This window comes from Phalaenopsis equestris, unplaced genomic scaffold (genome assembly GCF_001263595.1).
Source record: "Phalaenopsis equestris unplaced genomic scaffold, ASM126359v1 Scaffold000297, whole genome shotgun sequence".
In the NCBI taxonomy this organism is placed as follows: Eukaryota; Viridiplantae; Streptophyta; class Magnoliopsida; order Asparagales; family Orchidaceae; genus Phalaenopsis; species Phalaenopsis equestris.
This window is the reverse complement of record NW_018164739.1, coordinates 957691-974354: the sequence shown is the minus strand read 5'-3', so window position 1 is coordinate 974354 and position 16664 is coordinate 957691. Positions and strand designations below refer to the sequence as shown.

The 16664-nt window shown below is 36.5% G+C and overlaps 1 protein-coding gene across 1 annotated transcript in view; it reads right to left on the bottom strand.

Annotated features, from left to right (window-relative positions):
* LOC110025413 (pre-mRNA-splicing factor ATP-dependent RNA helicase DEAH7-like) overlaps positions 1-5505 on the bottom strand; it is a 49395-nt gene extending 43890 nt beyond the window's left edge. Inside the window, 2 exon segments of the mRNA XM_020725874.1 lie at positions 4275-4351; positions 5354-5505. The gene's annotated coding sequence lies outside the window, so the exon portion shown is untranslated.
* Positions 5506-16664: the final 11159 nt, after the last annotated feature.

Here is a 16664-nt window from a genome sequence, read left to right as displayed (position 1 = left end):
AAATGTGGCTTGATCCAACATATGACATCAATCTAATGTTGTGAAATCTAAGACATCAATGATCGGCCCATTCCTCTTGAGGTCATGTTTGATCCATTTATTGCAAACATAAATGAGTAGATAATAGTTGGCTACAATGCATGAGATAACAAATTTAATAATTGGTAATTAAAGTTTTAATGGGCTATATTGTTTGGGTGTTCTAGGCACAAAGAGAGAATAGGAGATGTGAGCGGCCAATCCCTTTTGGGCAAAGGTCCTCAGGTCTTCTTTGGGCAAAGGTTTTCAGGTTGATAGAAATAAAAAACCAACCATCAAGCCCAATAAAATTCAACATCATGGACGCAGCAAGTCAACAAACTTGAAGTAGGTTCAAAGGTAGGGGAAAGTGTTCTCTCAACCAACTCTATTAATTGAGTGTTGTCAACAGTATAATGAGTGGTGGTTGGAGCTTCTAGACCTTGTGATATTCAATAGGTCCTTGGTTAAGTTAGTAATACTTACTTAAAGATAAGTGTTTAAACAATCATTTATGATATGAGCCCTTATTAGGTTAGCAAGAAAATGTGTCTTGATCCAACATATGACATCAATGGAATGTTGTGCAATCTAAGAAATCAATGACTAGTGACAGGGCGTAGGGGCTATTTCGATTGCTAAAGAAAATATTGTATAAAAAGAATGCAGTGCAAAGTAATGTATTGTAGTTGAAATACTTTGAAGTTGTTTGGTTCAACGTGTGTGTGTGTGTTGTGTGTGTGTGTTGTGTGTGTGTGTTGTGTGTGTGTGTTGTGTGTGTGTGTTGTGTGTGTGTGTTGTGTGTGTGTGTTGTGTGTGTGTGTGTGTGTGTGTGGAGCTGGCTCTTCAAATCATGAGCAAGCACACCAGGGTTTTCAACCATTTGGGGAATCGAAATTTGGTGCCCATTGGACCAAATATCGACTTCACCTTTTTAAATATAAATATATATATATATATATAAAATTAAATATCACCTTCCTAAGTTGACTACCGACATGGGCATAGGCATATAAGGCTAAAAAAATATATATGTTTGATTTGAAGAAAAATAAAACCAAGATAAAATGCATAGTTGGGCGTAGGCGAGCAGTGAAACCGTCCATAGGCAGCTGGAGGTTGCAACGGCCAACATCAGCCTTGAGCTGATGGCAGTTGACTATGCCAAGCGGCAATTAGTGGGGGACAAAAATGGCTAGTGGGTGACGGCTAATAGTTGGTGGGAGGAGAAAGGTAGGTGGCGGGCATCAGGTGACGAGAAGCAATAGTGTTGGCGGTCGGTTGTGGTCGACGTGTCAGCGAGCGATTACATATATGTGGATGATGACTGCGGTGGCGATAGCGATGACTGGTGAACAATGGGCAGTTGGCTAGAGGTTGTTAAAGGTAGAAAGCTGCAGGCATCAGCAGCGGTGGGTTGTGGGCAACGACTGCCACGGGCAGCAGACTACGAGCATTGGCTACGGCGGGAAGCGAGTATCGGTCGTAGCGGGTTGTGGGTATAGATTGTGATTTGCGACGGGCTGCGAGTATCAGTTGCGGCAGGGTGCAAGCATCGGAGGTGTGCAATACTTGACATAAAGCAGTGCATTTTGAATTCACCCAAATCCAATGAATTCCAAATAAATAAATGAACTAGAAGATGAATATAAAAAAGTATTCTAATTTTAAACTAAATTAGAAATTCAGCTACCCAGCCAGCCAAATTTCTGAAATTCCTACAAAATGAATGCAACATTCATTATGCAGTAAACACAACAGCCCCATTGGTGAAGGCCATTAATTCAAAATTCCCATAAAAGTTAATTCACTAGTATATGTTAAATAGTCATAAGAATATAAACATATTGCTTATAGTTGTGTCATGTACACAAACAAAAAAGAAGAGTTAATCTATCTTGGTTATGGTTCCACTGGAGAGCCCATGACACTAAAATTAGCTACATGATTAAAAATATTTTCAGCCATGCTTGAAGGGAAATCATTCCAATAGCGCACAGCTTCTTACTTAAAACGATTAAACCAGCACAATACAAAACAGCTTTGATGTTCAAAATAATTAATATGCTTGCATGAGATCCCATTAATTACTTGTGCATACGATTAAACCAGCACACTACAAAACAGCTTTGATGTTCAAACTAATTAATATGCTTGCACGAGATCCCATTAATTACTTGTGCATAGTGCATTTAGGGTATAAACATGGCAATTGTTAAAAACGTCAATCTAACAACCACGATTGAGCCACATTGACTAATATACTTATTGTGAGTCATCAGATCTTCAGTCATGTTAGGATAGCCCAATAACAGTCTTGATCCAAGGTAGCATGCAACACCATGCTGCCAAAGAAAAAAAAGTAAAGGAGGCAATGTTGGATTTTCCCCTCACTTTGAAAAAAGAGCCTTGACAGATTGTGGCCCCAAAAATTATAAAAGGCTAATTAAATGATAAGCATGACCCATTCAGTTACAAATTGAACGACGGGAACTATACGGGATAGGCAAATCACCATGTCAAATTGGGCCATCCTTTACCGCTGCAAGCTCGACTAGCCATCAGCCTGGAAGTTTCTCTAAGCATCCGAGGAATGGCAAGCATGCCAAACAAACCAAACACTGATATTTAAACAGTAAAGTTCTAGTAATCAGCAGCCTTAGAGAAGCTTTAAGTGGTGGGAATGGCACGCAATCACCTATCCTCTTCCAAGGCAATAGCAATACACGCAACAATGAGTGATGGCAAAGTTGGACTGTTGTCATGGCTCTTTTCAGTCAAAGAGAGCATTGCTCCTCGATCAAGATGGTTACTCGATTTCAGCACCTAAATACAGCATAACTAGAGACAATCAGTCCCTGAAGAGGAATTCAAAGCTTGCAATGATTTAGAGCATTCATGAAGTGTCATCACACAATGCCACCCACCATCAGGAGAGGATAAAAGAACATTAGTTTTTCATAGTGAAATATTTATACGCATAAATTTATAGAAAGTTGATCTCTTCCAAACCAGATGAAGAATCTCCAAATGTCGGCATGATTAGCAGTACGGATAAGTTATCTACTTGTGGTATTCAACAATGGTTGTAGGAATTCTGCCATGAAGAATATCTCAAAATCCTGCCAAACTAGGGAATTGGATGCATTAAAGAAAGCTACAAAATGGCTGACAGAATCCAATCTCACACAAACTAATACAATGGCATGTCCATCATACATGTCCTCATGTTGAGGATTTGAACTTCAACTGAGTTAAAAGTGTTACTCAGGACACAATAAGAATAAATTTTGAATTGCCAATTGCCCTCATTCTAGTGATTAATATACTCATGTTGAACCTAAAAAAGGATTCGCTCAAAATTGAGATTAAAAAATTAGCCCAGCATTAACTCGTTAATGGATAACATGACAAAAATAGCCATGTCCGCAGAATATAGATGTCTATCATAATCCATGAAAGGCATATATCCATCCCAAAGTATTTTACCCAATGTTAGGCATACATCCATCCCAAAGTACAGCCAACCTTTGGATTCCTTAGCATAAAAGTAAGAGCACAACCTCAGCCTTCTATAAGCACAACAATCTCGACAGTGGTAAAAAAACAAGACATGGTAGCACGAAATGTATTATCATGGCAACATAACAGCATACATACTCTGACAAAAATGCTTTTCGTTTTCATATAAATAGTTGTACATAACTTAGACTATTACTGCTATAGAGGTCAGGACTAAGATAAAATTAAAAAAGAAAAACAATTCCATGACTGACCTGACGAGCAATTTCATTAAAAAACAAATTTCTTGTAATCCACAGGACTCAATCTCTCTCCTGGTTATACATTCTTATTATAGATTCTAGTCTGCAATATAAGAAGTTCAAAATTTCCATAAACAGTTCATCCATTGTCACTTCAGTAACACAAATTTGCATATGATAACAAAAATAAACAATTAATCCAAGGCATAAATAAATTGAGGATGTGTTAGAGGAAATCTATCATCAGAGCATCCATGACAGTCATTCAACGTATTTTCAATACCTTTAACCATTTCCAACATGGCAAATAATTTTTTTTTTTTTTCCAAAATATGTCTAAAAATTTAAGTTTCTGTCCAATCATGATCAAATTGACAAACATGCATCGGACAAGAAGCTCTTCTTTCAACAATAATAGGTAAGGAAAACAACAAAGACAGTTTGTCTACTACATTTTTGTAAATTTAACATTAGAACAAGCAGAAAGCCTACCTCTCGACTTGCAGATTCTATCGAGACCTCCGTGCGAGATGCATAGCCTCCTGTAACTTCATTAGTCAACTCAGATGCTGCAATATTAAGAATTAATTCAATTTAGAATGGCATCAAAATCAAGATGTTAATAATCTAGAAAAAATTAAAGAATATAAAACTCAAATAACTCCTAAGGAGATATTGACAATTGCGTTATAAAATACTGCCTAACTAAACAGTCGTTGATAAAGTTATTTATTCCATCAAATTCTAGCAAAAAAAATATATACGTATTTATCGTAGAAACAAATATTTCTCAAATAACTCAATTAGCACTCATATAAACAAGACTTTATCAAGCAGTTGTCATGATATTTTATAACATTGAGAAAACACAAAGTAGACAAGTAATTGGCAAGACAAGAACCAAATAAAAAAATCAGAAAAGGCCCTGAGAAAAGCACCATTAAATTGGGAGTTAAGTTCTAGAAGATAAAAAGTCATTCATGAATCAAGCAAAGTCAACTGACGGAAAACAACGCAAAAAGAGTTAAAAGGCGGATATCTCAAAGAACATTTCCCACCATTTTAAAATTTTGGACAGTTTTGGCACATTTTCACACAGGTTTTCATATTAAAAAAGGCTTAAGCATGTGTGAAGGGAGTCAGTATGAAGTGCAGTTAACTACTTAAAAAATAAAAAATAAAAAATAAAATTGATGAACTTTATCTAAACAAGCGAAATGCATAAAATTTTGGGGCATTGACATACATGGCACAAAATTCTTATGTATTTACATTTCTCATATCTAAACTTTCATATTTACACACAAAGCACTTAAATCTTTAATATAACATCAAAAATAGCACTAGTATCACATAGCACTAGTATCACTTTTCTTTCAAAAGTGAAATTATCTTTTAACGCACATGTTTAAAGGACTAAAGTGCTATTATGAAAATATAAAAGTTAAGATGTGAAACTTGTAAATAAGACTTGTGTGCTGCATATGTAAATTTCCCTAAAATTGTTTGCCTTATCCATCAAACAAACACAGATAACTAACATATCTGTGACTTCTCTTGAACTATGATACCATGGTAGCGACGGGAAGCATGGGAATGTACACCGAAGGAAGATTTACTTCCAAAATCCTCTGATCCATAGGAACCAAACTTCTCATCCTCATCCAATGATGCAACTGCTGATATGGTTCTTTCTGAAGGAACTTTAAATTCTTCAACACATTTGGATGCCTTTTAAGCTCTAGCTAATACATCCAAGTCTGCCCAAACGATAATGCCTAAATTATTAGTACACAAAACATTAAGATCTAAAGGTCAAGAAGATGATATGAATGTCGGTTGATGCAGTGATAAATAAGATAATGAAAAAAAGGGAGTACTAAGGAAAACAAGATATAAGAGAGAAAGAAAAAATTAGACCAATTTTATACGAAAAAATGCTAATAATTTTGAGTACGGATTTAAGGCTTCAAGAAATTTTCACTAAAAAGAAACTCCAATGTTATAAGCTGCTGCTACATTTATAGAAGGAAAGTAGGACATACGTTAAACGCCCATCGTAGACAAGAAAATGACATCTAAGACCCAGAGTACAAAACTAATCATACAGAAATTAAATTGTGGCATCAATGGCCAGCCAAAAATAGCATAAATTGAAAATAAAAATAATAATAAAGCTCGTAGGTCTAAATATTTGACAGTTTGCCCAGCATGAAATAATTTGGGATTCACAGAGATGAGATGAAATCAAAGAAGCGTCTTATATAGGAGCTATTTATAAGAAACTAGTGATAAATCCCATTATTACTGGCAGACTATAAACAAAGAAGAACAAAAATAATAATAAAATAAAGCTGTACCCAGAACAGATTTTTTCTTGGATTCTAAAGAGCGGCTGTTCCTTATTTGGCAAGCTCAATCCTCCTTTAACACCAGTCTCGGGTGCCAAAACATCAGCCGTCCTATTAATATCAACAACATGAACTTTTTCCTGCATGAACAGAGAATAAATTACTACTGGCAAGCAAAGATAGATAAACAGTCTCCAACAAACATCACAACATAAGCTTGTGTCTTTCCCTGTATAAGGTTTTTAATATCAAAATAAACATCAAACTTACATCCATAATAGCATAAAGGTTCTCAACCAGCCATATCACTATATGAAACCTGCAAAAAAGAAAAAGATAAAAATGTAAGCACCGAAATGACTGCATATATTGTTTCAAATATATGCATTTAAATCAGCAATAACCAACGAATAAGTTTTCACAGCTAATACAGAGTTACTCGCTATTTTTGTCTCTAGCACAACTAAGAACAATGTTAAATAAAGAAAGAAAACAAATCAAATACAATGCAAGAGCCTTGGATTTACCAAACCTGAACAAAAGCAGGGAAAGTTGACAAGTCCACGACATATGTAACTATTATTTTAACAAATAAAATGTTCGCTACAGAAAATTTTGGATAAAAGCAAGTCTGGTGAGAGAAGGAAGAGAGCAGAAGAAAAATCAAACCATTCGACTATAATGCATAATTATGCTGCAAATACACAACCAAACACCGGATAATCCAAAAGAACGTCAGCATAACATATTTTAAGAATTTTCTATAACCTTCAGATTATTCAAGAAGCTTACAGAGAGTTCCCATGATTCCAAGAGGTTCCCAGAAGTTTCTAAAAGTTGAGAGGAGTGTTCCACATCAACGGTATCAACTAAAATTCCATGTTGCCAAAATAGGGGACAACTATGTAGTGAAGGATTCAAATTTTTTATTTCCTGAAATAAACATGAAATGTGAAATGGAGAATTTCAAGAAACATCTTATCTACCAAGATTGGTCGACCACATTAGTAGGACAAGGATGCATGTTGAATTTCAATTTTCTTTTTCCACTATTGGTTAGCTATTTCTTAAATTAGTTCCCAATTTCAAGCAAGAACGAATTTGAATTGTATTTTGAATTTCTTTATAGAATTTTTTTCATCAGTATTTAAAGAGGACTTGCTATCATTTCAAATCATGAAATAAAATTTGATAGTCATTTAGATGACTGCATTATCTAGATGTCAGAATCATAGATGTTTAACTCATTGTTCTTGTATTAAAGATGTCCGCGTTTAAGAATGTAATAATTTGGTTTTTTGCTATCTATAAATTATATTACATCTATGGCAAGTTTGCCCAATTGTACCTTTAAAAAATTGCTTTTATTTCAAATGTACAGAGAGAGATAGGTGTAGAGATAGTCAAATAATTTATTTCGACATACAACTTGTTAAACGTAATACAATGCAATCTCCATAACCTCAAACTAATCAAGATCAAACGAATCTTCCAATGCTGCATTCTAATTACCTCAATATTAGACTTTAAAATTAAAACACAAGAAAAAGTGACACGTCAAAATATATTGATATTTTAGGAGAAAAGGGGCATCAAGTTTTATTTTTATTATCTTTTCATTGTTGGCTTCCTTCCAAGCTAGCACTACTCAACAAGAGATACAATGGTAGTAGTTGACTTAGTGTATTTTGACTTTATTCTTCAAAATACAACACAGATTTGAGTGGATTTGTTTCTTTATAATTTTCGCATTTTCTTGCACCCTTTTATCCTGATACATGGAATGAATAAGTTGCAAATAATATACTTATAATTATTCTACTATAGAATAATTCCAAAAATCAAAAAATTTGTTCTTGATGATAACCCAACAGACAGAGTCGTAAATGTGGCCTTGCTTGAAGAGAAGGAATCAAATACTGTCACTAATAGACCGGGAGATTCTAAGAGAACCCGATATTTGTTTTGCAATAAGAAATTTCAACTTAACCATCTACTGATACATCAAGAGAAAACCGGTGAAGTTAGATGATTGAATGAAAAAAACATGTAAAAATTTTCACTATAGAGGGTAAGTTTTAAGAAAAATAAAATCAAAGAAATAAGTGATACTTCGATATCAGAATTTGAATAACCTAAATACCGTCAAACAAAAGGAAAACAACAGCTTTAAAACCTGCATCAAACAAATTAAATTCAATCTAAGCTGCAAGTCTCACGAACTCCTATTCCTCTGAACACGTCTTTGGCCCCTTCGATGAATTCTAGCTAGCTCCCATTGTGATTTCCTCACTTCCTTGTCGTTCAGGCCTTCAGGATTTAGGGGTGGTATGGTGGCAGGATTTGAACAGGATTTATGCATAATTTAACCTAAATCCTATCAAACATCAAAAACGACATCCTAAATCCTACTAGACTGTTTGGCTACCAGTAGATACTAAACTTAGTAGGATATAATATGTCGTTGCTCCCTTCAATGAATTCTAATATGTCGTCGCTTCCGTCTAGGCCTTCAGGATTTAAGGGTTGTTTGGTAGCAGGATTTGAGCAGAATTTCACCTAAATACTGTCAAACAGCAAAAAGACATCCTAAATCCTACAAGGCTAATTGGCTACTAGTAGAAATTAACCTTAGTAGGATTTAATAAATCCTTAAATTTGTAAATCCACTCATTCCTTAATTTAGTATATCCAAATTTAAACCAAATCAAAGGAAGAAAGAATCAGAGGAAGAATTAGATTTGCTGAATCCAAAATTTTGTAAATCCATGGAATTCGTGCATTTTGCAATTTGGCAAGATTTAGTAAATCCAGTGATAAATCCTATTAAAACCTCTCTACCAAATAAGTAGGCTTAACGTTAGTAGGATTTAGAAAATCCCTAACTCCTGAATTCTTAAATCCACCCATCCCTCGGATTTAGATTTAGGCCTACCGCAGAATTGGATTTACTAAATCTAAAAATTCGGAAATCCATTTAAACCCTACGTTCAGTCATTTTGTTGGATTTAATAAATCCAATGATAAGTCCTACTAAAACCCCTCTACAAACAGCACTACTAGTTCTTAAATCTCTTTTTTCCACCGTTTTGCCTTTACAAGATTCAGTAAATCAGGTTGGAAGACTGGTGTACGAGTTTTAAAGAGAAAGAAGGACTCGAAGGCGTATGGGAACAATGAGTGAAAGTCAAGGGTTACGGTTACCTTCCTCAATGGTTTCGCGTAGGAGCGAAGCCGAAAGACGAGAGAGATGAGGGTTTCGGAATTCCTTGAGCGCCGCGATCCATCGTCGCCTTCCCAGGTAGCTCTAATCTCGACTGTAAATTTTTCACCGAGGCAGTGGTTTCGAGCGAAACCGGAAGTAGGGCAGAGGGTTTCGGGCACGAGAGGGGGTATCTGGTCCTAATTTACAGAAATTTTTAGTTATGTGGCACACAATTCCTATACTTATATATAATTTAGTAAATAAAGTGATGCAGTATACATACGGTATGCAATCATGTGTAATTTAAGTCATGTGTATGAAAGGAAAAGTGGTGCAGCATACAATGTAGGTAAAGTGATGCAGTACACACTAAACTATTTTGAACATAATGCTTAAACAGTTAAACCAACAGTGTATTAAAACATATATAAGATGTCATCCATATGAGTTTAAGAATGCATAATAGTCGAATCACATATCACAACAAAACCGTTTTATCAGATGCAATCCATAAGAAAATAAGGTCTATAAGCGATAACCAAATCACAGCACAAATGCACAATAGCTGAATCAAACTTCACAACAAAACCCTTATATCAGATCTCATCCTTAAGAAAATTAGATCAAGATGCAGTATAAGAGAGTTCACTCCCAAAAACTTCAAAAACTAGGTTTCACTCAAAAATTCTATATAAATCTAAAAGAAATTTAAGAAAGTTTAAGCTATGAGGCGAACCTGAAGATAAATATGAAATATTAGAGAAAAGATACTCAAAGATAATATCTCTGCAGCCAAACAAGCAACCAAACAAGAATATCAAGCAATCAAGCAAGTCTACGAGCAATCGAGCTAACCCTGACTCGCCGAGGACAAATAGAAGTAGAGTTTAGAAAACGAACACAAACAGCAAACCCTGAGCTCTCGTGACCGAAAGTCTTTTGCTATTTTGAGAGGAAAAGCAGAAAACTCAGAGGGGGGAGGCCGGTTGGGTTAGAGGGCTCTGGGATTAGTATACAATTATTTAATATTTATATACCTAATAGTATTATTAATAATCTACAGGATTAAATTTTTTAAAATATGATAAAATTTATATTTAAAAATTCTTAATTAATTATAATTTATAATATTTTAATTTATGAGTATGTATGTGTGTGTGTTATTTATTTAATTATTTATTTTCGAGACAATTCGAGTCGAATATGAGCGAATTTTTTTTTTCATGTTTAGTTTGTTTACATTTTGAGCGTAAAATATGTTTGTGTACGGCTCGATAAGTTTAACGAGATGAACACAAGCTGTTTAACAAGTCGAATACGAGTTGTTCGTGAACAACGAGCCAATTTTACAACCATGAGTATTGCCCCATTGAGGCATCCATGTGGGCAATACCCATCGCAACCCTGTCGTGACCAGTTTTACAACCATAAGTATTGCCCCATTGAGGCATCCCTGTGGGCAATACCCATCGCAACCCTGTCGTGACCAGCAAGGAATTACTCGACTAATGAACCAGATTCGTCGTTGAGACAATCAGATAATATACTTGCAAATGCAACGTGATTATGTTTGATTTGATCGTCCTTATTGAGTAGGAACGATCGAGAGAAGGCAAACATTTACCACTAACATACAATGTGTACACGAGTGAAGAATGCGCTCGCAGTGTTGAATGATTCAAGCAAAACATAAACACAAATGAAATAAGTGTGTCATGGAGACAATAACACAGATGGTTGGTGTGTCGTTGAGGCAGTGACCCATAAGGGTAAGTGGGTCGTGGAGGCATTACCACAGAGGTGGGTGTGTCGTGGAGTCAGTGATCCGGAGAGTGGTTGTGTTGTGGAGGAGGTGAGTCAGAGGGTAGATGCGTCGCGGAGGCAGTGACCCGAAAGGGCATTTACAACTGTTAAGAATGGTGTCATAAGGAGTGGAAGGATGCAACTCTCGTTAGAGGGAATTACACATCGGATTGACTCGATGGTGGGTCATCCATTCACAAGATGTATGAGCGCAAGGAGTAAGTGTATGAGAACAGCAATCCAAATGCAACTTCAAGCAAGCAAGTCATGGACATGCAAGTTTCTATGAAAGCAAACACACAAGAGTGGAAAGTGCAAGTGTGAATCACCTATGTGTGGTGCTAAGTGTCATTAGAATGCCACAAAACAAATATATAAAGAATGTATCGTTGGAACACATGAATACTCATTATTAGCATATGAGGGGATATGCTCATGGGTGTACAATAGTGTGCAATTGTGGATGTTCTAATGCAAACAATGTGATGAAGCATGCAATGAATACAACAAATCAAATGCAAAAAATTGAATGATTTGGGTCGGTGGCGGTGCCGCTCGACCATGTCGACAGACATTATTCAATTAACCAATTGAGTTAGCGGGTTGTAGAACGATCATGTGGACCAAAGAAGGTTAATCAGATCGGTGTGTCTGGTGTGCGTCTATCCACAAAAGGTAGTCGATTAATGTGATTGGGTCGATGGCATGCGATTGATCGAGTGGACCGAAGATAATTGATTGAGTCGGAGTGTGTGATCAATCAATGGAGAATGGTTGGTCGATACGCTCAGGTTGATGACAACCGACTAATCAGAATGACTGTAAATGGTCAATCAGACTCGGGCATGTGGCCGATAGACAAAGAATGGTCAATCGATACACTCAAGTCGGTGGCGGCTGACTGATCGAATGGACTGAAAATGCTCGACCGGGGCAGAGTGTGTGGGTGATACACAAATGATGGTCAATCGATGTGATCGAACTAGTGGGCGATCGATCAATCAAATGAATCAAAGGCGTCAATCAGATCCACAAAGGGTGGCTGATCAATGTGATTGGGTCGATGAGTGTCATTCGATTGAGTTGAGTGATGATAATTGATCAAACTGGAAGGTGCGACCGATTGATGACACATGCAAAAAATGGATGGTTTTGATGCAATTTTGAAAATAATCCATGTTGTGCATAGAATTAAAATGTGAAACACGTGTAGTATGAGAATCAATTAGAATCAATGGTGAATTGTGCTTGCCCTAGCAAACTTATGGGGCTCCCTACGGTAAATGATGAGACGAAGCAAGTGTCGTCGGTCGCTTGGGTTGGCCCAACACAAAGGAGTTTCGCGAGGAAAATTTTGTAGCATAGGGAACATGAAAGTTGTGGGAATTTCCATTCTCTATGCCCGAATGACAGATTTCACTCCCCTCCATCGTGGGGATAAAATCACTAGTGCAAACATGGGGTTACAAAGACTTTGAGCATTGGGATTTTGTGATAGAAATGTAAAAGGTGGGTTTTTGTCATAGGATTCTTGAGGGAAGCGCAAAAGCTCATAATCCTATGTGGTTTCCTATATGAAATCAAAACCCTAACATAACTTTTCTAACGTGCAGACCTACGGTCTTTAGGAATGAAAATTATAGGGGATTGAGGAATTTCACCTTCCTGACAGTTGATCGAAGCATTTTTTTTCGTATAAATAAGCTCTTCTCATTATAAACTGTGATGACGGCGTCAGTTTTTTCTTTCTCCAGAGATGTGAGGAAGCTTTCCTTGTCGCTCGTCGGAATGTCATCGGAATAAGGAAGATGACTATATATCTTCCCTCGAGTGATGAGGAAGCTCTCCTCACTGAAGAAAATGAAGAATTTGTTGGATTTTGCCTTCCCCAAAATAATGAAGTAGCTTTCCTTGTCGGGCTGACGGAATGTCACTAGAGACGAGGAAGATAACCAGAAAAATGGAATAAAAGGTGGATAAAATGTGGAAGAACAGTTTGCCTTGGCTTCTCCTTGAGAAAGAAGATGAATCCTTGAGAAATGTCTATGAAAAGCTCCTTGAAACCTCCCCTTGCTCCGAGCTCTCCTTCTCTAACGATCATTGATCCTTGCAAGCGAGTCTCCTCCTCTTTGTTAAACAACCACAGAAAGATTACCCAAGGGTTCCAAGTCGCTTTCCCAATTTGGAATGGGTCTAAAATATCCCACATACCATACTTAGGTGAAGATCCAAGCAAAATAAGATGGATCACGCCATTGTTCAAAGCATCATAGATGAAAGCCTGACAAGACCATGCCCAAGGCCTGACATAATTACGTTAGACGCTCTGTTTGTGCGGCGTGACCAAGCCACTTGTGGGTGTGGTCACCCCGGTTGACGAACATGGGTGCCTACTTAGATTTGGGCTTGGTCACACCTATATTGCAACTTAATTATGTCATTAGTCTCTATTTGGTCGGTGTGGTCATATTGACCACATCCTTTTATGTTCTTCGGGGAGGTCTTGTCATGGTCACACTTGCTTGATCATGCCACTAACCAGGCGTGGACACGCCTAAATTATGCATGGTCATGCCGAACCCTTGAAAGATTGAGCTTATGAAAAAGCTCGTCAAATGGGGGGTTATGGACCTCGTAGGACCTCCATAGGATCTAATGTGAATAGGTAATGATCCTTGGACCTCCGTAGGGATAATAAATGCATCTCGAAATATTTTGAGTGGCAAAACCTTTTTGTATCTTCAAGCAGAGCCGAATGTGAATAGGTAATGATCTTTGGACCTCCGTAGGGATAATAAATGCATCTCAAAATATTTTGAGTGGCAAAACCTTTTTTGTATCTTCAAGCAGAGCCAGAGCGGTTCCAACATGAAATTCATCTATTCATACCATAATCTTAAGGCACTAACATGTGTGGAGCTGACATCGACAATATATATCATGGGAGCATCTGTATCAGCCAGAAACAACCTCATGCCATAGAAACAAACATCAACGCAGAGGATACCAAAAGCGTTGTCGATTTGACAAAGCTCACCTAGAGTCCGACTATGATGGTGTATAATCCACCATAATATTGTGTCGCTCAATGAGGTTATCTCGTGTATGTCGCATCAAAAATGGATGCCAATATTTATCTCTATTTTTTCACGAGGAATAGAATTTGAAATGTTAGAAGAGTTGCTAGTTCCTAATACTTCTTGAGGTAAAGCTGTTGCTCATTCTTTGATCCATAATGCTCACAATATCACTCATTTCTAGATAGTTTTGAACCATTATATAATAGATTTTCAAGGACAACAAAATTTCAACTGCTACAAGTTCTTTCAAAGACAACTGATCTCAGCTTCGATGAGAAGGTGATACAAAATCTTAAATCATCGAACAACTATATTCAAAGTTGAAACAGATTTTCAAGTGGTATAATAATCCAAATATTTTGAGCATCTCTTACAACAAATATTCAAATGTTTGCAACCAAAACTTCTTGATCCAATCATAAGGAAATTAAGATCACAAATAAAAACACCCAAATAAAAATTATCATGTGTTATATATTTAATTTAACAGGGTAAAAATAAAGGAAGAATTTTTGCAATGATGTAACATCATAAAAAAGTGTTTTGGCATTCTCATTCAGTTAAAGAAGAAAATTAATTTTTTGAGTTGTGGTTAAATTCACTTTATTTAATTGCAACAATTTTTGTAGACCTGAGCTTGCCATACGATGCTTTTGTTGCAGGAAGCGTGCTTTGCTATATCATTATTTTTCTCAATCATATAAAAAATCTTGCAGTTTTTTATTAAATTCGGCTATGTTATTGCAACACATGTTCTCAAAATAACCACATAATATTCATAAATTTCTTCCTATTTCATTCATGTTTGTGATAGTACACACATTCATCATGAATAAAAAAACAAAACTTTTCTGAGGAAGGGACAACACATTTCCAAAGCCAAGCAAATGTCTTATAAGATACATTTGCTCAATTATACAGACTCACATGACTACCAAGACTCTTACAGGCTTTTTCAGGCTAAATTTAAAGGTTAAATGAATAACTCATTAAAACTAAAATTTTGATACAAAGAAGATAATGGCTAATTATTTAATTACATCTTCCTCTCATTTATTTCAAGGTTTATCAAGCATATCACTGTTATCAATTATTTGAGAGCCCATTTGCTCCTATAATTTCCATGTTGGAAGGCATTTATTTGAAGCTGCTTGTCACGCTCCACTGTCCTCTAGAAATTGGTAAGGCAAGCATGAGATGAAAGACTCTAGAGAAACCATATTATGAAGAGCAATTCAAGAGATTCTAGAATATTTTACCCGATTCTATAGAATATGAGAAGGAAGAGCTCTAAAGAGAACTCAATAATAACTATGAAAGTTCTAGGGTTATGTTTGTATATATGAATAGTGGAGAACTCTCTAGAAACTAAGCTATTCTCGTGTATTATAGAAGTTTCCCTTGGGCTTGAAGGGGGCTATAAATAGGAGTTCCACCCATCATTTAGAACCATCGAAGAAAACCTTCCAAGCTTCTTAGCATTCAAGTTTTGTAATTCTTCTTTCTTAGTGAAGTGTTCATCTCTCTAGTAATTCTCCCAACTCTTCTTCTTATAGTTTTTTGTGCTTGCAAGGTCATGCATTGTGAGGGTTATGTTGATTTACCACCTAAGAAAAGTGCTAAAGCCGCATGGGTGACTTGGGATAAGTTAGTCTGTGATAGTTGGTATCAAAGCTACGGTTTAAAGGTATGACAAAGAGTGTTAAAGAGCACGTAATGTAGTTTGAAATCACTAATGTGGAATCATTACAACAAGGGCTGGGTCGTCAGGAAAAACGAGATCCAGTTGCATCCAAACCACATGGGAGGTCCAAGGAGATCATGCATAGCTTTGATTCGCGATGGAGGAGGCGATGAATGACGTGAAATCGAGGAGAAAGACATCAAAATCTGTTCCAAGATTATAGGTATGATGCTCCAATTGGAGTAAAACTTAAGAGATCAGATGGCTAAGATGCGGGAGGATTCGATGGGGGAGCTCCATGATGTAAATAAAGCCCACGAGGACGAGATGAGCGATGTAAGTGATAGCTCAGAGAAGATGCATGAAGATATTTTGCTATGCAAGATGACACTGGCGACATCCACCAACTACCATACTTTCGAAGATAAGCAGATTGAAGTTCCAAAACCAAAGAGTTTTGGAGAAGCTTTCAACACTAAGGAAGTTGACAACCTCTTAGGAGGACTTGGAGCAATATTTTGGAGTGATAGGATTACATATGAAGATGCAAGAATTGAATTTGCAACTATTTATCTCTCTGACATTGCTATGTTGTGGTGGAGAAGAAGGTAAGAAGATATAGAGAAAGGTATATGCATTATATATTTATATCCACTTTTGATGACTTCAAAAGAGAGCTAAAGAGGCAATTCTATCCCGAGAATGTGGAGGGTGAGGATAGAGCATGATTGTGAAAACTTAAATAAGAGGGATCAGTTC